Below are 24470 nucleotides of genomic sequence, written 5' to 3' on the forward strand. Positions count from 1 at the left end.
CAAACGGCCTTTCCCACGCCAGAGCCAGGCCACGGCTTTAAGGAGACGGGCTTGAGGAGCTTGGAGCCAGGCGAAAAGGCTGGGAGCCAGGTGTCTCCAGCTGATGATCCTGCTCTAATGGCCAAGATATCCCTCTGGTTGGAGGGCAGGGAGTTATTATAAGGCATTTCATGGGTGCAGGCAGGTTCTACTAACCCTCTCTCACACACATGGCTATGCCAAGAAAAGCGCCCCTTTATCTGCACCTTTGGCCCGCCTTATTTGAGGAGCAGCCTTGTTTTTTTCCATCGCAGTCATCCAGTAAGAGAAACCAGCAATCACTGAGTTTTCATTCTTGACCCCAGAGCTGGACCAAATTTAGTCTGTAGACTGTGGGAGAATCCTGGTCTCTTCTTGAGGCAGGCAGTGGAGTTGGTCTTAAGGTAACCCACTTCTGTCTCTTGAAATGTCCTTACACCACCCTGAGTATGAGCAAGCAAGACAGAGGTGGGACACAGGGAACCTTGAGGTACTTTTTTTTTTTCCTATTGTTTTTAAATGAAGGGTCAACTATTTCTTTACATTAAAAATTAAGCATTAATTGTATTATGATAAGTCTATCATTATTGTAGATAATAACATAAATGCTTTGGAGCTTTATGTCTTGAGGTGTACCAGATATCTGTGTGCGTGGACCAAATGAGTGAACATCCGTATGTACAGTATACCCATTTTTGTATATATGTGATCTGTAAACTGAATCATACACTTACATGACAATCAGTTATGTTAAAAGGATGGCGGCAGGGTTAAGGAAGAGCTGTAAAAAGATCACTCCCATTTCAAACATTGCATTGATTGAGACCTGTTTTTCATGGTCCATTGTGTGTACTAGAGGGAACATTCCCAAGTAGTCACCAGTGAAGGAAACCCTCTCTACCTTTCTTATTATTTTCCACATTTTGCACCATGTTTGCCCACTTGAAACGTAGGATAAGTAGGAAGAAGGTACTTTGAAGAGATATAGAACTCTGTGTATCACATTTTCCATTTTTATTTCAATTTTTAATTGCCCAGAGCCTATTTTCTTTGGGCCTCTGCTGATTTGCATATTTGAGATTCATGTGTAAATATGCATGTGGCATGTGTGCACGCCTGGGCTTCCTTATCACAAAGTGTGCTCTCTTGGTGTTTAAATACACACAGTCCACATCGATACATGATTACAGGCTCGCATATTTGCCTCTTCTCTAGAATTGGGTTAATTTTCCATTCGCTAATCCTCAAACCCATTAAGTTCCTCATCCCACCCCCACCCCTGCCCCCACAAAAAAATTGCAAACCCTATCACAGACCACTGGTCTCACCCTACTTCTCCAGCAGGCAGCTCCCAGGCAGGGTGCTGGAGTGAAGGTTCCTATTAGGCAGACTTCATTAATGTTACCAAATATACCCCAGCACATTTACTCGTCTACTATGAAGTATTATCATAAATAATTAAAATTAAACTGCACTTGTCAAAATAAATGAACAAAGTACAGTTTGTGATGTCTTTGCCTTGATTTGCCGATTCACTAATTTGAAGAAAAGGAGGAAAAGAAAGGGAGAGAGGGGAGGAGAGAAAGGACAGACCTCCGTGAGAAGGGGAGAGGAGCTGTGGAGAGAAAGCAGAGGGAGAGACGGAGAGAGGAGACCCCTGCAGTCCTCTGCCCTTGGGTTTCCAGTCGTTAGGGCACTCAGGGAGGCTGGAATGCAGTCTCTAACGTCCGCTCCTAATGAATATTGAGGTGTGGATGTCGAAGGAGGATTTCTTTGTTTACTGAGGAATGGCCATGGGAATGAGGGAGAGGATTGCCTTTGGGGATTAAGGAGGGGGCTTTGTTTTTATGAAGGGCCTTACTTCTTTTCTGAAGTTTTCTGCAGCTAATTGATTCAATTCAGACCTTCAACCTCCCTACCCAGCCAGCCCAGGCCCTGTGTCTGGGAGATGCGCGCGGCTCCACTTCCCCATCTGCTCCGACCCCTTTCTCTACTGTGACCCTTGAAAAGGGTGTGAACCTTCACATCCAGGAGATCACAGGCTATGGAGAAATCAGTCATCGGCTGAGACCTTTGTGTGCATATGTTTGAGATATACTGCCACATACTTCTACACCTACATATATATTATTAGAAGTATAATTTACACGTAGAAACAGCTATAGCTGTACAGTGCATTTACATCCATGTAACCAACACTCAAGACAGCATTTCCCTCATTCTAGAAACTTCCCTCCTGCCTCTTCCCAGTAAATCCCTGCCCAACCCCCTTCTGCCATCACCTACCAGGGATCTGTTTGACCCATCTAGAGTGTCATATGCATAGAGTGTGTGCCAGGACTTCTTAGATTTCATGTTTGTGGATGCATCGAGTTAAACATGCTCCCCTTGAGTGAGTCCAGAAGCCCGACCTGTAATTAGATTTGTTTGGGTGGGGCAGCTGGATTGGGGTGGTCTTCCTTCACGACAGCCCTGATCTCACCTGAGGTCTGTTAACGATGGGGACAGGTGAAGCTCACACTTGCCTTTGCAACTTGCTTCCCATCAGCGGCATCTAGGAGCTGATGGAGAGCTATTAATGGAAGGTGCCGGCTTTGTGCTAATTAGAACTTCCTTTCAGTTTCCATCTGCACAAGCACTGGAGCCCTCACTGGTCAGCCTCACCTCCCCCTGCCCCCGCAATCAGCGTGCAACCTAGTTTGTGTCCCTCCCCCCTCCATGAATTAGGAGGTACTGTGAGTGGAGCTGCTCTCCTCTGTCTCTGGCCAAACCCGGGTTCTTTGTGTGTTGCAGGAATGTGCAGAGTGGCATTTCTCAAACCTTCTCTGTCTTGTTAGGGTGGGGATGGACTGCAAACTGGAACGGGGTGGGGGCCTGGGTACCATGGCCATTGCCCCAAGTTAAGCTGGTCTTCCACTCTTCCACTTGAGTTTATTTTGAAAGGAACCTTTCTCCTCTGTCCCCTGGAAAGTGTGTGTGACTTCACATTCTTGTTCCCTCCATTTCCCCTGTTCCTAGTGTCTCTCCAGTCTGGCTGTACCCACCCCATCGCAACCTTCAGCTGCCATCTTTGCTGTGTCAGGCAGCTGAGGGTGGGGGCTGTCTCCCTGGTCCTCTTCTGAAAAAAGCCCAAACTTCCTCCTCACCATTTTGCTTTATCTTTCTTTCACCTCTGGTCCAATGGACATAATTTTTTAATTATTAGAGGTTGTTTCTTATACAGATTTCATAAAAAAGAGAGAGAGAAAGAAAAAAAACATTAACGTCACATTAACGTCATTTAAAGAAAAAGCACCTCTCAGCTTGAAGGCTGGGGGAGTTATAGCTAGCTTCCTGTCTGATTATCAATTGGGATTGAAATCTCTTACAGAGAAACAGAAACAGGGGCATTTCCTCATAACTCTCATCTTTATAGCCCCTGAATCCCCCCAGGTCTCCACTGGGGTTATGTGTAAAAATATCATGCCCTCCTGACCCTTCATCTCATTTTCTCCTGCTTGAATTATCTTGATTATAATACAGGTCACCCAATTCTTTGACTGTGTAGACTGGGATTTTAAAAATCAGGAGTGGATTAATGACCAGTCTGAGGCTTTGCTAGATTCCCTCAAGGTTCTGGACCCAGTCTAAAGAGGGTGGAAATGCCCCTGGGGGGGTGGCTGGGGGGCAGATGGGTTGCAGAATTTCCCCATCACAGGTCACGGGGCGAGCAGGATGACATGTTCTCCTCTGTGACCCTTTCTGCCCCTCTGGGTGACAATCCTGAGTTCAGGCACTAGGATGGAGAGCTCAGGACTATCCTGGAATGGGTTAATAATCCAGCAGTCCAGATTTCAGAAGGGCAGCAGCTGCGGGTGGGGTGGGGCTGCCCATGCCTGTGAGGCAGGATTTGAGGACATGCTTTAGCCATTACAACTCAAGTGTATCCTTGACAAGTCACACCATCTTTCTGGGCTTCTGTTTCCCCATCTGTGAAATGGGAATAATAGTCCCCACACGTCCAGGGGTCCTGGGAGAATTAAGTAAAATATACAAATAAAGCGCCTGGCATATGTAGGTGCTAAGTCAATGATAGCTACCTTCAGGGTCAAACCGGGGTGCACATGAATACTTGGATCTGAAATTCAAACCTCCACCTGCTGGAGACAGAGTGAAAGCACCAATGGATGTCCAGAACCCCCTGGAAGAACTGACCAGTGCCTGCCATTACCCCCTGGGCCCCTGAAGTAAGAGGCAAAACAGGACTCCAAGGTGCACCCAGTTTTCTGGGGGGCGGGGGGCGGGGCGGGGCGCTAGACCAGGTATAAAGGTCCAAGCTTGGCAGGCTGGGGAGGACACATCAATGTCTACAGACTTGAAGGGAGCAGGATAAGGATTGACTTTCTCGCCAAGAGGGCATAACCAGTTGGTCCTTGTCAGTTCGGGGGTTGGGGATTTCTAACAGTCGACGCCTGGTATCCCAGCTCTGGCAGGTTCTGAATCTCAGGATTCATGAACATCTGTGAGGGGAGCCAGGAGAGTTTTGGGGCGCTGTAGCCTCTGCACTAATCCAGGTGCTCCACTCACGATTCTCCATTTCTGGAGCTCCAGCTCTTAGCGAACCTCCTAGGGGTTCAAGGCATCCTTGCTGGTGGGTGGATGCCTGGCCCACTGGCCATATGGAGCTTCGGGCCGGGCCGGAATCCCCCTTAGCCGGTACACCAGTGCCCCCTCCCCTCCGCCCCGTCTTCCCTCCTGAGTCCTGGGCGGACGAGAGAGACTCGCGGAGAGCGCCCAGAGGCCTCCCTGGGCTGTGGTCTTGACCTGGAGGACGCATACGCCTCTACCTGACCTTCAAGTGGACGCGGGCACCCTTCTGGCCCGGCATGGGTTGAGAAGGGGAGGCAGGGGCTCCTGATTCTCCGCTCTGTTTTGCAGCTACTGCCCTGCAAGCGCTTGCCTCCTGGCGCCGTTCCGCCTGCGCTCGGCGCCCTCTTCGCGGGCACGAAGTAGCAGTGGGCACAGGCTCTGTCGTAGGAGGGCGCGCCGCAGGCAAGGTGAGTGGCCAAGAGCCAGGGAATGGAAGGAGGAGCTGTCCTCCCGCATCCCACCTCTGCCCTGAGTTGTCTCCAAGAGCCGACTCGCAGGCCAGCAGCCTGGGGGTTGGGTGATTCCCAGCTCGGGACGGTGGAGCGCCTGTGTTTTAACCTGGGTTACCAGAAAGGCGTCCCCTCCTCCCTAAGCCCAGATCCAATGGCGCGCGCGCGCACACACACACACACACACACACACACGCCCAACGCCCTGTGAGATGCCATTAACAACACACTCTCTGGCTTGCGGTGCTTTGTGATACAATTCGGCAGGGCTGGCGCGGAGCATGCGGGTAGCACACAGTAGGCCTCAAGTAAATGGCGGCCCTGACGCTTCCGGCTTTGGCTTCTTGGACACCCGGTCTCCCCCCCAACACCGTCGGCTTTCTGCGGGAGGTCGAGGCCCCCAGTAGCCCGCGCCTTGCCCCTCTTTCTGGGGGTGCGCGGCTGGCCTGGGAAGGGTGGAGCTGAATAAAATGGAGTCCCCGGCACAGGCTCGAGGGCCGCAGCGGAGCGCGAGCCTAAGCTGAGCGAGACTCCTTTGTAAGCCTTCACACCTCATGTATACCCGGGGCACTGCCTGGGCCTACGGCTTTCGGAACCAGACGCGCCCGCGGGCCGCACAGCGTGGACTCTGAGGAAGGGGGTTGAGCAAACGGGAGGCCCTCGGGGCGGGCCGAGGTTGGCGGGAAAGGCGGCGGCGGGCCCGCAGCCGCGACCTCCTGACTGGCGCCGAGACGCGGGTGGGGCGCGCTGCGGGGCCCGGGAGGCCATTTTGAGAGCGCGAGGAGCGGCGGCAAGATGGCTGCGTGGGCACCAGGTAGGTCGTGGCCCCGCCGAGCTCCTCCTCGTCCCTCCTTGCGCTCGCCGGGCCGCGGGCCCACAGAAGCGGGAAGCGCGTCGAGCGCGCCCGGCCCCGCCGCGTCCCGGCCGCCGCTCGCCCCGGGAAGGCCCTCGGTCATTAATTACCCCGGTGGGTGGGGCGGCTGGCGAGGGGAACGGCCGCCGTCCTCCTTCCCACCTCCCGCCCGGACCTTCCGTCGCGGCTCCCCGGGTCCCCAGGCCGCTCCGTGCGCTCCCACCCGGCCGGAGACGCGGAGCCCGGCGGTTGCACATTGCGGCCGAAAAAAGAGGCGCCAGGCTGGAGCTCGCCTCACTTAACCTGCATCAGACGGGGGCTGAGACGGCCTTCCCCCTCGGCCCGAGCAGGTTGCTGCAGGGCTGGAGCGGACAGGGAGGTTATGTTGGAACCTGGAGCCGCGGGCCTGCTTCTCACTCATTTCTGACGCCCGGTTTTCTTGAAACGGCGAGGCCCGAGTGGCGAGCACACCGTAGCCACTCTTCCTTGGACTGGGTGTGCCACGGAGCTCAAGAGAGTGACAGAGGGTGCTGAGGAGCAGAGAGCCCCGCCGACGGGGGCGGCAGTCTCTCGGAGGGTCTCCGCCGCGCCGCGGTGGTGCGGGACTGAGGACGGGCTTGGAGGCACAGCTCTCATCATCCGGGACTGCTTCGGAGCCGTCGCGTCCTCCGCTGGCCAGTTGGAGCCACTTTGAGGTCGCCCCCTCCAGGTCTCGGCCCAGGTCTCGGTCAGAGCTATGGCTCTAATGCGCCCCCAACCCCGTCCACCTGGTTGAAAAATTTAAGCTGTCTTACCGCTGCCCTAAAGCAGGTTCCACGCTTATGCTTTTGTCCAGACTACGAAACTCCAGTAATGTTCTCTGTGTTTGAGTCCTGCTTTGTGCCTGGCCCGCTGCTAAGCATGCATCGGAGTCTCAGCTTGATAAATAAGGTGATGATTCCCTCTTTGTGATTTTGGCTATATAGCTAAGATGTGGCAGAGCCAGGAGGTGGATTCAGGCCTGTCTTCCCCAAAGCCTGAGTTCTTACCCACAGACTGCACTTGCATAAATAACAACAGACTCATGGATTCATCTGTTGTGGTCTCATCTTTCAAACACACACCAAGCCTGTCCCAAATCCAAGTCCTCATCCCCACATCACCTATGAGGACTCACAGAAGAGGACTCTCCTCTCACCCCGTCATCCCCAACCTCTTGACCTAAATGTATTAGTCGCTGTCCTGTCAGCCTGCCAGGCTCCTCTGTCCATGGAATTCTCCAAGCAAGAATACTGGCATGGGTAGCCATTCCCTTCTCCAGGGGATCTTCTAGATCCAGAGATTGAACTCGGGTCTCCCATAATGCAGGCAGATTCTTTATTGTCTGAGCCTAAAATAGATGTTCTAATTTAATATTGTGATTCTGAGCCTCCTGGCAGCCAAGAGAAAGAAGAAAGCATGATGATTTATAACCTTGTTCAAAAAAGGAAGCTCATCAGGATTTTTAGAGATAGGGACATTTTTTTTCCTCTGGAAGATTTATAGAAAATTTAAGGCTTGGTGATTACATAGGTCAGCAGCTCATGTCACAGATGAGGATCCAGCCCAGAAAGTTTCATTTTCCCCAACGTCATGAAGTTTGCTTAGCAGAGCAAAGAATGGGACCCAGGAGTCCTGATTCCCAGTCCAGTTTCCATCCTCTCATGAGCGGCTTTCGTGGGGTTCTCAGCAGTGGTTTAGCTGTGTTTAGTGACTGCTCCATCTCCACTATAAATTTGCTTGCCCTGGTTCCTGGTGCTAGGCTGGTCTCTTCATTGTGGGTGTCTGTGAATATCTGATGGTGGAGAGACATTCTGGTTTCAGTCCTCTGGAGGGACTTTGTTTTTTGAACATCCCTGAGCCCATGAATTGCCTAGACCTCTCTTGGCAGATGGTGTGAACTAGGTGGTATATTTCCCCCTTTTGGTAGTTGTCCGGCTCCTATCACATTGTTGGACCTAACAGGAAGGGGCCGCTTCTCTCTTGTTTTTATTTTGTTCTGGCTCCATTGTGTGTGGGATCTTAGTTCCCTGACCAGGGAGTGAACTTGTGCCACCTGCAGTGAAAGCGCGGGGTCCTCACCACTGGACCACCAGGGAAGTCCCTGGGTCATTTCTCTCTTGAAGGGACATGTCATCAGAGAGACCTGCAAGTCACTTTTTGTGAAGTAAGGAGGGTTTTCCCATGGCCCCAGCACACACAGCTGCTATGAGACCTGGTGGACCCATTCTTTTGTCTTCTTTGAGTGCAAAGCCAGCCTCTCTGAGCCTGCTCAGGTTTGGTTCCTGCAGCTTAAGTACAAGTCACAGACTGTGGCTCATCAGATCCCCAGAACTGATACAGATTAGCAGATTTCCATGGCTCCCAAAAGGTAGCCTTTGAACCCCTGGCATGATAACTGTTGGTGCTAAGTACATTTAGTGAGCATGTCATAGACCAGATTCTCTGGAAATTTGTACTAGAAAGTTGTCACTCCTGTGTGTGGTGGGTGGCGGGGGCGTGGAGGGGACGTGGGGAGGGGTCTGCTGCTTGGTGAGGAGCCCCCATGGAATCAGCAAGGCTCCAACAGACCCTATCCAAATCCTGACCATGGTCTTTGGGCCGGCTCTGCCCAGGCATAGCAGAGTGGAGAGCTGAGGCCAGTCTACAGCTAAAGCCCCAGCTGTGGAAGAAAAACAGGGTTCAGCTCCCCAGCTTAGTTACTGTCTACAAGGATTAAAGGCCCCAAATAATGGCTGGCCTCTCCCCTCCTCCGTGCCAAGGGAAGACATGTAAATACAGCCGCACGCCAGCTTAGGCAGTAGATGTGTATAAATCGAATTTAGCAAATCAGATCATGGTTTAAATGCACTATTTAAAGCAGTCCTGCAGTGAAGCCTTTTACAAAGGGAATAATCATTTTGTGATGCTAATCATCAGCCTCCAATTTATCTCCTTTGTAAGTTCAGATGTTGGTGCACTGGGTGTTCTGAAATCGGGGCGCTCTTGTGCCGGGCCCAGGTGATGGCTGTCTGCCTTCTTTTCCTGGCCTCTCATTTTAAATGGGTGTGCGTCCCTGTTCTCACAGGGGCCTCAGGATGCTTGCCACTTAGTCTGATAGTTCTCATCCATCCCACTCATCTTTTTATAATCGGATAGAGGCCACCATTCAGCGGCTCCTGGCTCCTTTTCTGAGATTTGCACCCTTCCTGGGGGGAGATATAAGCCCTGCTGTTCTCAGGGTATTAGATAGAACCAGCTCCCTCTCTGATCTGAACCTTCTTTTGTTTCCCTGAGCTTCTGGTACCTCTGGGGCTAATCATAAAGATCTTAGAGTTGACTGGACATGCATCAGCCTCTAAATTTAGTAGGTAAATTAGATGCAGGCGCCCACCCACTGAATAGACACTGTCCGAAAAATATTCTCCCCATTCACAGCGAAATAACTGAGGCCTAGATGTTCAAGTGACTTTTCCCACAAGTTAAAATCGGGACTCAAAGGAGAACCTGTCTCCTAATTGCTATAAAAGTGTTTTATACACTGAGCCATAGCGCCTTTCTTTGCAGAGAAAATATAATCAAAGACCATCTGGGTGGGAGAGAAAGAATGAAGGGAAAGAGATGGATCAGAGTGGAATAAAGGAAGTGGGCAGGAAGCTGGGGGCCGCGAGGAGCCTGACCTTGCTTAGCTCACAGGCCCTGATATAGTGTCTTTGTCAATGCTGCCACTATTGGCGCGTTCCTCCGTAATTATGACTGTGTGTTGGCATGGCGACTCCGAGTAAGAAGACTAGAAGCACTGGGTAAATGCACGACTTGTTCTTGCCTTCTAAAGCAGAGAGAAGCTTTTGTGGGTAGTTCCTCCAGGGAGACATGGTAGCAGAATCACCAGACCCAGGGCTGGAGTGTGGGTATTTACAACCCACAGGAGCCAGGTGGCCCTGCTCACGGATGCCACACACAGAGGTCCTCATCAAGACTTGCCTCCCATGCAGAGATCTCCCAGAACCTCCCGTCTGTTCCTTCCTGTTGGTCTTTGTTCCGGAGCAGAGCGCGTGATGTCAAGTATATCTATTTCTGCTCCTCTCCGGCTTGTCTATTTCAAGTAGGTTTAAGTCGCAGGCCCCTTGAATTGTATTTATCATAAAATGATCTATTTCATAGGCCACAAGTATCTACCAGGAGGCTGAAGGGAAAGGCCCATGGGCCCAGCTGTAGGGATCGAGTTTGGGGCCTCCCTTTCTGCCCCGGTGCCCTCTCCTTAGATACTTGGGTCACATCCTTCTCCAAAAATGGGGGAGGTTGCTGGAGTCAAGAGCTGCGCTGTCCAGGATGCTAACCACTGTTGGTCTCATGAGTTGTTTGAGTGCAACATGCTGAAATGATAATACTGAGTTAAAATATATTATTAAAGTGAATTTTAGGGAGAAGGAAATGGCAACCCATTCCAGTATTCTTGCCAGGAAAATCCCATGGACAGAGGAGCCTGGTGGGCCACAGTCCACGGGGTTGCACATGAGTCGGACATGACAATGACTTGAGCATGCACACATGCAACTTATATTAATCATCCCTTTACTATTAAAATCCTCCTGCATTTAAAAAACTTTTTTTAAATAAATAAATAAACTTAATTTTGGACTTCTCTGGTGGTCCAGCGGCTAAGACTCCACGCTGTGGATGCAGGGGGCCTGGGTTCAGTTTCTGGCCAGGGAACTAGATCCCACACGCCACAACCAAGAGTTTGCGTGCTGCAACTAAGACCCAGCACAGTCAAATATTTTAAAAAATCAAATAAATTAGTTTTAATTGTTCTTACTTTTTGTTGTGTCTTCCAGAAATTTTTAATTAATTTGACTTCGCCAGGTCTTAGCTGGGGCATGCAGGATCTTTAATTGCGGCATATGGGTTCTAGTTCCCTGACTGGGATCAAACCTGGGCCCCCTGCATTGGGAGCACAGAGTCTTAGCCACTGGACTACCAGGGAAGTATCTAGGAAATTTTAAAGTGATACATGCCACTCATATTTTCATTGAGCTAGACTAGAGAATTAAGACCTCTTCCAGCCCCAGCGCTCAGTAACTAATGCTGATCTACCCCTGAAAGGTCTCTGGCCATGAGATATCTGTGCATGGAAAAGCCAGACAGAAGGCTGGTATAGCCTTTTAAATGGGGATTAACCCTCAGTCCTTCGACGCAGAAGACCTGATGGCTCAGATGGTAAAGAATCTGCCTGCAATGCGGGAGACCCAGGTTTGATCCCTGGCTCGGGAAGATCCCCTGGAGAAGGGATTGACTACCTACTCCAGTTTTCTTGCCTGGAAAATCCCATGGACAGAGGATCCTGGTGGGCTACAGTCCATGGAGTCACAAAGAGTCGGACACGACTGAGTGACTAACACTTTTCACCCCTCAGTCCTTAGAGACAGAAGACCTGAATCTACAGGCAGCATCGAGTTTCTCAGGTTTTAGGATGGGTGGGGGGAGGAGAGCCAATGGGGAACCCCAGAAGTCTTTGCTTGGAGGTTTAGTGGTGCCTGGTGGAGTTTGTAGGGGCACAGATGTAGATGACAGGAGGGTGGTCCTGGGGTGGAACACGCCCCCCATCAACTCCTGTCCTCAAAGTCATTTCATCGTCTCCCAGATGTGTGGAGCCCTCAGGGCATGAGGAGACAGCCGTGCATCCCAGGTTCATGCCAGACCCACGTGCAGCAGGTTTCCTTCGGCTTGAGGGATCCTTGTTGCCCCTCTTCTGGCAACCCCTCCTCCCCTCCGCCTCTGCTGCTCTCTGGGAGCTGAAGCTTCTGGGATGCGCCTTGGCTTGGAGCCAGCATCTTCTTGGAGAAGCCTCCTGCCCTGGCTCTCTGCCAAGCCTCGGGTCTTCAGCAAGATTTTCTGGGGAGGCGCTGGGCCCATCCTGCTGTCAGAGGGCAGAGGGGCCTTCTCACCTCGGAGGACTCCTGACCTTGGGTCCAGCCTCACTCCCAGTTACCTCCCCATCTCTGAAACTTCCTGCCCTGGAAACCCTGGGCTGGGCTAAGGGCCTCTGAGCTCTGTTAAGCCTCGAGGTTATGAAAAGAGGGCTCCTCACACAAGCCAGGGAGGTGAGGAGTGGGCAGCCAGGAAACCATAATGAGTCATGATAATGGTGACAGGAACCATTTATTGAGCACTTATGTTGTGCCAAGTTCCGCGCTAACGCTCTGCATACTTTATCTCCTTTAAGGCCTGTCTCTTGGGGAGCAGAGAGAGTGATAAAAGTAATCTAGAATCTGCCCTTCTTTTCTAAGCCAGATGCCATTGGGGTGTTCACATGAGGTGTGTCTCAGAAGCTAGAGCCATTGGGTGGGGGCGTCTGAGTCCCCCGTGAGTCCTCGTGTCCTTAGGAGTCAGCCTGGGCTTTAGGAAGCAGCAGGAGCTCACTTGGACTGCCAGGGGATGGCTCTGTAGTGTCTCCGCTTTGGGCTGGTATTATACCTGGATGATCCAGGTAGGAAGGCTGAGTGCTGGGCCCCTGGGAGTCTTGGTGAGGTGCTCAGAGGGGTGAGAAGCACCCACCAGCCCTGACTTTCTCCTAATTGTCCATGTGGTCCATAGCCTGGCTATGCTTCAGTCTGTGAAGTCAAGGGTGGATTCAAGCCCACCCGTCTGCCCATGATGCCAAGGGATTACACCTTCCCTGGGACAAGAGAGAAGTTCTGCTTTCTGCAGTGTTACATGCCCTGAGGTGGCATGCTGTCTTCTGCATTGGAACACGGATTTTTAACTACTGAACCCCCAGGGAAGTCCCAGACTTGTGTCTTCTGGAGAAGGCAAAGGTCTCCACGTCTTCTGTCTAATCTTGTCCCTAAGCAGAGACCTTCAGACCCACTTCTGTTCACCCAGTTTGGCGGCACAGGAAAGGGAAGGTGGTGCGTGCCCCTGAGGGCGTGTCATGTGGGGAGTGCTGGGAGGCTGAGAGCAAAAAGGAGGAGGTCTCCAGTTTACAGCCACCCCCGCCCTTTGAGTCTGCAGCTTCTCTTACCCATTTTTAGTTGTTTCCAGTCTGTTTTTCTCTCTTCTGCTGTTGGATTGCAGGCTTCAAGGTCATGGTGGTGTAAGGAAGTGCATGTGGCTCAGTGGGCTTCGGAGGTCTGTCTGACCTAGTTGGGACCTTGGCACACTCTCTTGCAGCCAGTTCTCCCATCTGTAGCATTGAGGATAGTAATACTTAACCTTGTAGCTCTCAAGAAATGTCAGTTTGCATCCCCCACCTGCTGTCCTGGAGCGTATGTGTGTGTGTTGAGAGGAGGAACCAGCAAGTTTCTGCAGGGAGCCATCTCACTGGTGGGCCAAACATGTGGGATGAGGGAAGGAGCAGGGAAGGCAGTGAGCAAGAGGCCAGGCTCAGCCAGTCTACAGTAAGTCATGGTGTCCTATCTGCACCAGCTCCTAGCTCCGAGGTCCAGAGAGAACCCAGGAGAAGCCCCGACGTGTTCCCTAAGCCCTCGGGGCAGAAAGCAGCTTAAGGATGCACACATTGGAGATGTACAGAGCTTGACTCAGGCCATCAGAGTTAGGAGAGGAGGAATTTATGTGGGGCAGAGCATCAGAGCAGGCTCATTGTAGCCAAAGAGGTCTTCTGGGCTGAGGAGGGGCAGGACTCCCTGAACAGAGGCTCAGGTGTAGGCATGAGTCTTACAGGACTGACCTAGAAATTTGGGTATGAAAAGCAGGTCAGATGGTGGAGGCAAGAACAGTGACAGTGGAGGGCAGGCTAAGGGAGGTGGTCTTGTCACCCTGTGCACGGTGGGTGTGTGTGCTGCCAGGCCAGCCTGAGTTGAGTAGACACATCCACCCTGGGCCTCTCACCTCTGCTGGCTCTTGGCCTAGATTTCAGTGCTTCTAGGGCTGTGCATGGAACCATACCCCAGTTAGCAAGGGAACCATGGAGCTCAGGAATTGGAACTCTTCCCATACCAGATTGTTTTTTTCTACTTCATTCATTTATTCATTCAGGTTTCATTGACCAGGCATTCCGTGTCAGGCTCTGGGCAAGGCCTTGAGGATAAAGAGAAGAAAACCACAGTCCCTTGTCCAGACCTTTAAAGCTTGTGTGATACAAAATTTCATCTATTCACTCATGACCGGAAGGCTAGGCCCTGGGCAGGGGGTGTTGGATTAGCGGGCACTGAGGGTGTGACAGCTCTCACCCACTTGCAGCTTCCTGGCTTCCCTGCCCCTCTCCACACCCAGAGCCTGATAGGGGCCATGTCATGTTTTGCCCTTGGTGACCTTAAGCTGCCATTTAGCCTGGCCTAGAACTTTAATTTTCCAGATTCCACTGATTCTTTATAGAACTGTGACATCTCAATTGCCTTTTCTTCATTTAAAACACAGCTTTGATCCTAGGAATCAGCATAGCAGTCACCTATCAAGATTTGCATTTGAGGCTAGACTGTATCCCGCCAGGCTTCTCTGTCCATGGGATTCTCCAGTGGGTTGGGTTGCTGTGTCCTCCTCCAGGAGATCTTCCCGACCCAGGGATAGAACCCGAGTCTCCCGCATTGTAGGCAGATTCTTTACTGTCTGAGCCACCAGAGAAGTCCCTGAGATTGGTGAGGAGCATCTTAAATGCAATCAAATGATAAATTACCTCTAATTCTTGTGCAGAAGGTTTTCCTCAGAAGGAATCCAACACTGTTTGGGACGTCAAGGCCAGAATTCTCTCCTGGTTCTGCTCAGACTGGAGCCCACATGCAGTGGTTGGGAGGTGAACCTGCATATAAGGTAGCAGTGGTGGGCGCCCAGATACCTGCTCTCAACACGTCTGGTATTTGGAAGAGTCATCCAGGTAGCCGCTAGGTTGGAGCCCACCGTGCAAATGCAACTACCATCTCTGAAGCCCCGGCTACAGGCTCACATTCTCTCACATGCCTCTCAGGAGAGGGAAGGCCAAACAGATCTCTTCTTACTGTGGTTGTTGGTGGTCATGTTTTGGTGGTTTTCTTGTTGAGGTTAATGTAGTATGTGTTTAGAAAGTTAACGCGGTAACACGAGGAGTTACAGGGCATTTGTGGTCAGAGTACTTTGTCAGAGGTGTGAGAGAGACCACGCGACTTCCTGCTGCATGGAAGTCTGGAACTGGAATCCCAGGTCACCTGGGGACTCTCAAGGAAGTGTCTTGCTCTCAGCTTCTATAGGGATGGGCCAGCTGTCTCTGGTGGGCAAGATGAGCATCTGTGAAACAGGCCTTCCCCTCTGGACAACTAAGAAGCAGGTAGCAATATGCAGAGCATTGCTGGACTCTGCTTCTGAAACCTTCCATCTTTCCTCCCCTGAGAAACTCCGGAGAGATTGGCAAGAGTGATTTCTTGGGAAGATGTGGTACGTTCTGTGTTCTGTGAGCAACAGGACCATAAATGTTCAACCGCTGGCAAGGAGTGGGCCTTCCTCACACTGGGTGGCCTTGTACCCCTCTAGTTTCCTGGGCATGGCTCTCCTACAGGTAGTTGGAGTGAGTGTCATATGCACAGAGCCTGGCCTTGGGTTTGTATTTGGTGGCCAGTTGACAATGCACGCTTTAGTCTCGAAGCTGCATGGTTGATGTCTCCTCCAGTACATGCACAGACTCTCAACTAGCCTGGACACCTCTCTGGAGAAGAAGCCAGTAGCTCGGCTGCCCCATTGCCCATGCCATTCTAGTCTCCTATTCCTTCCGTCCTCCCTAGGGCATGCTCCAGAGCCAGACGATGGAGAAGGAGAAGCAGGAGCCCTGGTGGGGGAGCCTGAAGGTGGGTCTTGGCCTGATACAGGCCACAGGCTGTGTGTGTGCGTGGGCACGCGCGTGTGTGTTCACAGGTCATTCCAGCGGCCACTGTGACGTCTCTGCATGATGTGGCTGTGGCTATAGACAGATGCTCCAAAAGTAGATCTGGGTCTTGGATCATTGGGTGTGTTTTTTTTTTTTTTTTCTTCTTTCAGAAAAAAATAACCCAGTCTGGAGAGGAAGTTTAAAAAGGGAAAATACACTCAATAGTTCTTGGAGCCAGCTGCCTGTTAGGTTGGCCCATATGAAATTTCTTTTTGATAGATCATAAATAGTCAACTATTGGTGATCTTGTGTGGCATTTCCACTTTGCCCCAACTTCAAGACATGTCTCAAAATGCAGGACAGTCGATATGACTTTTAAACACCTTTCTTTCACTGTTAAGGAAATCCTTCAGGGCAGCTCAGACTGCCCTGACTAAGGGCTGAGTCCAGTTCCAAGCCTTTCTGTCTCAGGAGACATTTGCTCCCACCTGGGTGCCTGGCATGGTGTTGCACCTCAGCTCCGCAGAGCCGAGAGCCTGGGACAGGACACTGTGGGGAGCAGGCCTGCAGCCGCTCCATAACCTTTCAGCCACCCTGGTGCTGGGCGACCAGCGGTGTGGGCTTGGGACTGAATGCTGTCGCCGTCCTGCATTCATTACACCATTGTCAGTGTGTGTGTTGGGGGCTGCCTCTGGGTGTGTGTGTTTCTTTTTATGTCTGCGTGTCAGTGTCAGGCTGTGCATGTCTGTTTACATCGTCCTGTCTAGGCGGGCTCAGTGCGACAAGGAGCTGGGGAACTGTTAGGATGAAGGGCTCAAGCCTAGATCGCCCCTTCAGGAATCTTGGAGGATTTGTATAATGTATATAAATTTACATGTGATATATATGTGTGTGTGTGTGTGTATATATATATATATATATATATATATATATGGGCCTTCCCTGATGGCTCAAGTGGTAAAGAACCCACCTGCCAAGGCAGGAGATGCAGATTTGATCCCTAGGTTGGAAAAATCCCCTGGAGGAGGAAATGGCACTCCAGTATTCTTGCCTGGAGAATCCCATGGAGCCTGGTGGGTTATAGCCTGTACGGCAAGTCAGACACAACTGAGCACACACACACACACACACACACACACACAGGGTATTTTTATGCTGCTCATTGTTGGGCTTTGTGCAAGTGTCTGACCAGGTGTGGCGTGAGCAGCCAAGCGCTGGGTGAGCCCATCTGCCAAGAGCTCACAGACTTGCCTTCCCACCTGCCTGCCCGACATCCGTGGGGAGTCTGTCCCTTCGAAGCCCACGGCCTCCTCTCTAATTTATTAGCCAGGAAGGAGGAGAAAATGAAATGTTGCCTGAAGACAATGGCCGAGACAGCAGGTCCCACCCCAAGCAGCCACCAGCACCTCTCCCCGCAGCCCTGTCTCCTTGTCTGCAGTCCGGACCTGTACGTTCTGCTGTAAGAGGAAAAAGGACCCCCAAACCCAGTTACAAAAGGCACACCGGCCATGGACACTCAGGGGTAGCTGTAGACTGCTAAAGGTGGGAGAGGGCGACAAGGCAAAGATTTGAGCCAGACTTTGTATCCACCAGCCCCGTAGATGCAAGGCCCCTCATCTACTGCGGGGACCCCCCATCTGCAAGTCAAGTCCCAGGACTTCTCCCCGGCTGCCGGCCTGGTGGGGGAAGGGAGAGGGGCCCAAGGCAGCTGCAGGGGCTGTGTTAGTAAACACTTTCCTGGGTTCCCATTTTCTTTACCATCCCACCCTTCTCCACTCCCGATGCCCGGTTCCACTGCCCACCCCCCGACACACACCACCCCCCCAGCATCCCTTTTTCTGTGGCCTGCACAATGAGCTCATTGTCCTGGGTGTGATTTGAATAAGGGATCGGCAGGCCTGTTCCCAGCATTGTCCGAGGGGCTGGGAAAAACCCCAGCGCAGGCAGGAGGACCAGACCAGACAGAGACAGATGCCTAAATTAGCAACAAAGCTTTGTGCACGTCCCCTGGACAAGGGCTCGCCTTGTTTGCGTGGACTCGAGGGTGTGGAGCTGGCCGGCTGCTCGCATGTCTCCCCATGTTAATTAGTTTTGCATGCATGTCTGAGAAGGTGCCAGGGGAGACGCATTTGCCTTTCCCCGGGAGGGGGACCTGTTTATGGCTGTGGGGCTAAGCCGGGCCAGGGCTTACCTGGGGAGCCAGGCTCTGTGCCTGGGCAGGAATCTCGGCTCCCCAGCCCGCTTTCCTGTCTCTGTCATTTTAGAGGGGCCTGGCGGCAATCCCCATACCTTCTATACTCCCACCCTGCCATGTCTGCGAGTTGGTTAGCTCTGGCTACAGGGAGCTCACTGGCTTCCACCCAGACCCAGGCCAGCGCCCGTCCATCTGGCCGTCTGTCTCTCGCGACACAGGGCCCCCCGGGACCAGGCAGCAGAAGCGGCCAGTCTCCTCCATCCCCAAGCCAGATGGCCAGTCTGCTTATCGCATTACGGCCTCCCCTGGCCCCAGACCCCTGCCGCCCACAGTTGGGCCAGGATCTCGTTTGGGGTATGATGGAGAAGCCCTCTTTTAGGCCCTCGCAGGAGCCTGGCCCTGAGCAGATGCGGCAGGAGCACGTGCTTGCTGCATGACCCCGGGGAGGCCAGTTCATCCTTCACACTGGATCCCGGTGTTCTCCCTGGCGCAGTGAGTGAGGAAAACTTCAGAAATCTCTTGGTTCCTTCTAACTCGGAAAGTCTGTGATGGTTGTGATCATTTCGAACCTGTGTTGATTTCGCACTCCCTGAGCACAATGACAGGCGTGGGACCAGTGAATTCTGGCGGGCGGTGAGCGCACCTTAGAGGAAGGATTTTACCCCTGCGGACACTGGAGTGTGGGCCTCTGCTCTCAGAGCGGGTAGAGCCTCTCTGCCCAGGTCTTCACAGAACCACCCCTACCCCCAGGCCCCCAGGCTCTCCTCCGCTGCCCCTGCCCTGCAGTGGTGGCAAGCAGGCCCCGGCTGGCAGAGGGGAGCCTGGCAGTGGCAGCAAAGGAGAAACTGGAGTGAGAGCAGCTGCTGGCCGAGGCCCTGGGTGTGTCCTGGTCGCCCCCTGCAGGCCCTGGCATGGAGGACGGGGTGGGGGTGGGGGTGGGGGGTGCTGGACGCCTGCTGGGCTGGGCCTCCAGATGACTTTATGGGTCAGAGTTTCCAGGTCTGCACAGCCCCGCACAGAAATGCTGGAAGGTCAGGGAGTGGGGACCTGGAGCATGGCCCCTCTTGTCCAGGTGCAGGAGTCTTAGGATCCAGGGGAGCTGCTCCAGGCCCTTTTCTTGCTTTTCCCCCACCCAGCCCCACGGGTCCTATTCTCTCTTCACAGCTTCTCAGTGATTGAAAGGGTGAGTCTGGGACCCTCACAGTCCAAAATTCCCTAGGCCAAAACCTCCAGTTCTTTCCACTGGGTCTCTATGAATCTAGCCATCTCATTTCTACAGACCTTGATTCTTTGCAGACAGAAGGGAACTTCTTTTCCTGTATTTGTGCTTTAAATGCTTGGGGATGGCATTGGTTCAGGAAGTGCTGGGGTCTTAGGGAAGGGCTTCAAACGCCTTCTCTTGCCCCTTCTTTGCCGTTCTCCCCATCCCCGGTGCTCCCTCCTGCTTCCTCATGTTGTGGGGGTGCACCTTGCTGTGGAGTTGGATGGCGGTTAGAGAACCTCTGGGATCCCCCTCAGAGGGCATGCAGTCCTGGCCGGGGAGACCTGGGCTCCATCTGGGGATCTGGAGGGGAAGTCAGAAGCTACATGAGGAAGAGTGTAGAGGTTAGAGCTCAGGCAGGAACAGAGACCAGGGCCCACAGTACGGGTGGGAGAGAAAGAGGCAAAGCAGGCAGGCCTGGGGAGAGCTGCCCACTGCCCTCCCTACCCCTCCCCTCCCCTCCGTCCCCCTCCCTCCCTCCTGGGTGTTAGCTGCCTCAGCTGTAGCCCTGAGCTCCTTAATCTGGTGATCAGTGTGGTGCTGGGGGGTGGGTTGGCAGAGGCTTTAGGGGGTGACAGGGGATCTTGGGAGTCGCACTCTGCTAACCGAGCATCACATAAAGCCTGGGAATCACATTCCAAGCGCAGCTCACTGTTCTGAGGCTGGACCAGCATGGGTGGTGCCCAGTGGGGCTGGGCCGGGCCTGCGTGCAGCCAGGCTGACCTTGTGCTTTGTCCCTCAGGAGGAAACCTCCCGAGATTAAGGCTCTGCTGCCCTTGCTGCCTGGCTAAGGTTTCATTGTTTGGTAGCTGTCCCCACCCTCACCCCAGCCCCCAAATCCTCAGGCTCCCTATCTTAGTAGGAGAAGCCGTTTCTGAACATGGCAGACATTCCTTCCCCTGGTTAGCCAGGAAAATGCTGTCAGGGCTGCTCAGGGGCTGGGGTATTTGTTCTAGAATGAATCAAGTGTGCTGGGCAGTATACCACCCCTGCTTACACCGAACCCTGAGAGAACCCTAGGGAGGAAAGAAAATGAGGTGGGGGTGCTGGGTCCAGGCCCTTCAGAGCCTTGCAGCCCCATGGGCTGGTGATGGCCCGAGCCTGGGACCCTGGCTGGAGAGGAGGGGCTGGCAAGAGGCCCAGATTGGCGTTCTGCTTCTGGCACCACTGTGCAACAGACCCCTGAATGTCTTAGAGCCTCTAAACCCTCATCTGTAAAATGGGAATAATAATTCCTGCCTCCCAGTGGAGTCGCTCACCACTGAACAGGGCTCATCTTCCTCTCCTATCCCCTACGGTCCGGGGCAGGTATGGAGGATCTGAGCTTCTCCAGCTGGGTTGATGCAGCCATGATTCGGAGGATGAGGACAGTAGTGATATGCAGGATATTTAACTGTGGGCACTGGCCAGTCAGGCTGCAGCTGGCCCAAACCAGCAGCCCAGGAAGGAGGGCACAGCTGGGCTGAGAGAAGTTCATTTGTCTTTGTGTCTTTCTCTCCCATCACGTGTCCCTTCATCAGCCAGCGCACAGACTTCCCTCGAGGGCGGTTCCTGACAAGGCTGCACGACGCAGGGTCCCTGACCTCCTTTGCATTTTGAGCAGGTCAGATCTGCCTGGAATGGGGCACCCTGCTCCACCTGGCAGAGGACCCGGCAGCCAAGGGCAGCAAGCCGAAGTCCTCCCCAGCTCCAGACCTTGCCCTGGCTAAGGCTCCACCATCAGGCTCTGTGGGGACAAGCTTCTCCTGGGAGCTCCCACCCGCCCCAGCGCCGTTGCTCCTCCCTGACCCTTCTGGAAAGCATTGGCGGGTCAGGCTTCGGGGCCGGTCTGTGTTCTGATCCATCTCCTCATGCCTGTTTTGTCATCAGCCAGGTAAGGTTTGTGGTCCCACAATGGTGTCTTCCAGGAAGGCTTCTGCTCAAAGAGGCATAGCAGCCACCCCTTGACACGTGGTGTGCTTTGCCAGCAGTAACCTCTTTTGTCTGGTCCTTCTCTGTGCCTCATTGAGTGAAATCCCTGCTTTTGAGGACACAGGGTGGCCTGGTAGAATGCCAAGTCGCATGGGAAGGCACAACCCTACCTAGCTGAAAGTCAGAGACTTGAACTTCTTCTGGCCTTGAGTGAACCCTCTCCCTTTCTGGACTTGGCAAAGGAGCATTGGCTAGGATGACACCTAAGGTCCCTTTTAGCTGTGACATTTTGTAATCTGGAAGTTCTTCCTGCTTTTTCTCTTCTGCTACTTGCCAGTAACCCTCAGCCTCAGCCCCCTGGCTCGCAGGAAACCCAACCAGTGTGGTCTCCTTCAGATTGCTCCCTGGATGAAGGGCAACATCTTCATCCAGAGGCTTCAGACAAAAACCCAGCTCACTGCCGGCCGGGACCTGAGGCTGGGATGTGACCTGCCCTGGGGCAGGACTGTGTCTGGAGAGCACAGGTCTAGCTGAGTGTGTCCCCAGCTTCTGAGCTGGGGCCTCCTCCTCTGTTCCTGTTTGCTCTGGCTAGCCTTTGTCCTGTGACTCTGCCACCAGAGACCCTCACAGTGGGCTTGCATTGTTCTCCTTGGGACTTGCCTTGTCCTATTTCCCTCGGCCAGGCCCTTCAGACTCAGAAGGTCCAAGCCCCAAGAAGCAATCCACAGGGGAAATTCTGCTTCTCACTGCCTGCCCCCGCCTTCCCAGGGCCCCAGCCTGGTGGTTCTGCCACCCATACAGCTGACACAATGGAGGCCACAGAATCAGGGGACATGGGCTCAGGTCTTTGTATAACAAGGGTGACCTTGGGCTAGCTCTTAACCTCTCTGAGCCTCTCTTTTCCTAATTCTAAAATGAGGATCACCACACCCTTCTCATAAAGTTGCAGCAAGGCAGAGCAATGATACAGGAAAAGTTCTTTGAAAGCATACAGTGAGTCTGTCTTACCTTCCCGTCCAAGCTGAGCCTTCCTAACCTGTTGCCTTTGAGTTTCAGCCTGCTCTGCTGAGGAGGTTCTGAGACAGCTTCAAGAAGCTCCTCCCCCCAGCCCCAGGGAGCAGAAATACCTACTTTCAGCCCTAATAATACCTGAATGAGATTTCTAGGACACTTTCCTCCCCAGAGGACCAAGCTCCTTCTCACATATTATTTCTCTTATCTCTAGATTGTCCTGCGAAGTGTGATGGGACAGCCTCTTTTCAGCTTCTCTGAAAATGGAGACAGAAGAGCTGTAGGTCTTGCTTGCCAAGGTCATAGGATTGGAGTCCAGAGCCATGCCCCTCGCTCCAGGACACGCACCATCATCAGAGGCAGAAGAGCCAAGCAGAAAGGGAAGATGCAGTCGCTGCTGTCTTGAAGCTGCAGCGGTCAGGGGCCAGGGTGGAGGAGGAGGACTGGGGCAGAGAGCACAGCGCGGGTTCTGCTCCCACTCCTGCCCTTCTGGGACTTGGCCAGGGACCTGGGGAAACGTGCCCCTACCCCCCACCCATCTTGCGGAGGTCTTGGCCTTTGCTCTGTGGGCCACCCTTTCTGCCCTCCTCACATTGTATGCCTGTTCCAGCACAGGGTGTTCCAGCAAACAGAATCTCCGCCCCATATCTCTGCCCCTGAGGGCTGAGGGCTGAGGGCAGTGTGCCAGGTGGTTGCCCACGCAAGGGGCTCCAGCCTTCTAGGAGTTAACGATGCCCTCTCCCCAGCTGTCCTCCCCTTGGTGCTCCTCTTCCTCCCTCCTCCTGCTCACAGCAGGCAGGGCCTGGACCTGGGAGCCATGCCGCTGTGTTGTTGCCAGGGGAGCCGGGAGCCAGATCCGAGCTATGCAGGGAAAAGGCCTGGCCTGTCAAAGTGTCTGAGATGAACCGCCGCCGTCCCCGTGCAGCTGGGCTCAGACGTGTCTCTGCTCTTGTTCTGTGCCTGAGAATGGCGAAGCCCAGTGAGGTTCAAGGGCAAACTCACTATTCATTAGTCAGGGGTTCTTGACGTCCGTGTCTCCCAGGGATGGGTCCTCCCTCCCTTTTCTTCTCCCTCCTGTGACACGTTCCTGGGTGCCTTTGGTGAGGGCTTCACACCCTCCTCCTCCTGCCCAACTCTTCTCCAAAGGCCCCTAAATAAACTCCCCCCAAGGAGACCAGGCAGGGCAGAGACAATGGCCGCAGGAAACCATTCAGGCAGGACTCCAGCCATGCTGGCCCGCCCTCCACCCCCAGCGCCCCTGTGGGCCCACTCCCCTCTGACTCAGGGTACCCCTGGACTACTAGACCACACAGGCCTGGACAAGACAGAGGCACTAGGCACTGCCCTCAGGGCAGCAGGCCAGTCCAGCACCATGCTCAGTGGGCTGGTTGGATGCTTCCATGACCTGTGTCTTACATTGCTGCCTCTCTCAATGCCTTTCTCTACCATCACGTATCTCTTCTAAGACACTCAAACACCATTGGTGGGAAAGCATGAAATGTGGCAATATCAGAATGTAAAGGACACGTGTACTTAGTAACAAGCAAACTGCACTGCTAGAAATTTACTATACGGTTAACATGTAGACGTTCCCAAAGAAGAATGTACAAGAATGTTCATCTGAGCATTTATTTTTTAAGAATATAAAGAAATGGAAATGAACCTGTGGTCCATTCATACTGTGTGAAATACTACGCAGCTGCAAAAATGAATGTGGTAGGTCTCTAAATATTAGCTGATATGGAAGGCTGGCCAGTATATATTGTTGGGTGAATAGAATAAATCACAGAACAGGCAATAGAGCATGATCTTATTTGTGTGTATTTAAAAGTAAAAAATATGCTTATATGTGAAGAGATTCTGGGTGTATTAGAAGACTAACCTCGGTGGGGTGAGAAGGAATGAATGCAGTCTTCCATTTTCTTTCCATGCTTGTGGAATACTTTCACTGAGAAATGTAAAGAGGTTATTGAATATATCAGGCTTAACCTCTATTAACCAAGTTGGAGTAGGAGCTCCACAAGAATTTTGCCACTGGCCTTCCTTGTTTGCTTCACCCCAGAGAAAGCAAGGGGCCCAGCAAGTGTCTCTGAGGAGGGACACAAGGTCTCAGGAGTGGGAGGTGTGGGTCTGACTCCACACATGACAGGCCAGGACCTGGCCACGGCGACTGGAGGAGCCCTCCATTGGGCCCTCATGGGCCTGGGTGGGCCCTAGGTGGGATTGGGGGGGAAAGTGCCATAGATCTGGACCAGGTAGCCACCCAGAGCACCCTGGGAAATCCACAGGATTGCAGAGTAGTCCCTGGGACCTGGGCGACACCTATAGTCAACCCAAATCAGCTGTGGAGCTTG

General features: G+C 53.0%; 2 long non-coding RNA genes across 2 annotated transcripts; one reads left to right on the forward strand and one right to left on the reverse strand.

Annotated features, from left to right (window-relative positions):
• Positions 1-227: 227 nt before the first annotated feature.
• LOC129634242 (uncharacterized) lies at positions 228-3329 on the reverse strand. Its single transcript, XR_008705486.1, has 2 exons — positions 2305-3329; positions 228-461 (listed from the first exon to the last, which is right to left on the reverse strand). It is a non-coding gene; the product is annotated as an uncharacterized LOC129634242 (long non-coding RNA).
• Positions 3330-5098: 1769 nt separating this feature from the next.
• Positions 5099-23914, forward strand: LOC129634241 (uncharacterized). Its single transcript, XR_008705485.1, has 2 exons — positions 5099-5910; positions 22331-23914. It is a non-coding gene; the product is annotated as an uncharacterized LOC129634241 (long non-coding RNA).
• The last annotated feature ends 556 nt before the right edge of the window (positions 23915-24470 follow it).

Source organism: Bubalus kerabau, chromosome 19, assembly GCF_029407905.1.
Source record: "Bubalus kerabau isolate K-KA32 ecotype Philippines breed swamp buffalo chromosome 19, PCC_UOA_SB_1v2, whole genome shotgun sequence".
NCBI lineage: Eukaryota > Metazoa > Chordata > Mammalia > Artiodactyla > Bovidae > Bubalus > Bubalus kerabau.